The following is a 786-nucleotide window of genomic DNA, read 5'->3' on the forward strand; positions in this document are numbered from 1 at the left end:
CAACCAGCAGTCAGAGAGAGAGAGTTCTGCTTCTAGGTCTCTTTTTGAGCCCGGCAGAGTGGGCAAACTAACCAATCATAACATCAGAATCCTAAACACCTAAGAGAGAGTGGGAACCTCCCAGAACATTGTTTTGCGCCACTCCCAACAGAAGTACTCCAGGTGGACAACTTCAGCAATCAGGAGCTCCTCAGATGCTCATAGCAAATCCCACCCTGGAGTTTACAAAGACTTATGGATAGAAAAGCCACACTAAGTAATTTACTACACCACGTATCTGAACTTACAAAGCATCAAATTCTTATGTACAAATCAGTTAAGTTTTATTTAATATAATCTTTACCAGAGCCCTTAGACACCCTTCAAGTCTGGAACTGAATTCACCGCTGTGGCTTAATTTTCAGCTGAACAATAGACAGGCCTATAAAATGAATAGTAACAACAGGGAGGTACACAGTCAGAACAATCAACCATATGAGATTGAAAGGGCAACAATAAAGCTCAGAAGGCAGGAAGGGATAGGAAAGAAGGGTTAATGGAAACAGCAAATACAGGGAGGAAGTGAGAAGAGTGCTATTATAGTGTAGTGATTGCAATCAATGTCATGAAACAAAATATGTATGAATTGTTGCATGGAAAACTAATTTGCTCTGTAAACTTCCATTGAATCACAATAAAGTTTTTTTTTTTAAAAAAAAGACCTTTACCTGTATAGTAGAGCTGACAAGGGGCAAGGTTTTGGTCATTACTTGGTCACAGCCAGCTACCCAGAGGGACCGAGTAGTT

Source organism: Orycteropus afer, unplaced genomic scaffold, assembly GCF_000298275.1.
Source record: "Orycteropus afer afer isolate SDZICR_OR568_19922 unplaced genomic scaffold, OryAfe1.0 scaffold00490, whole genome shotgun sequence".
Taxonomy (NCBI): Eukaryota; Metazoa; Chordata; class Mammalia; order Tubulidentata; family Orycteropodidae; genus Orycteropus; species Orycteropus afer.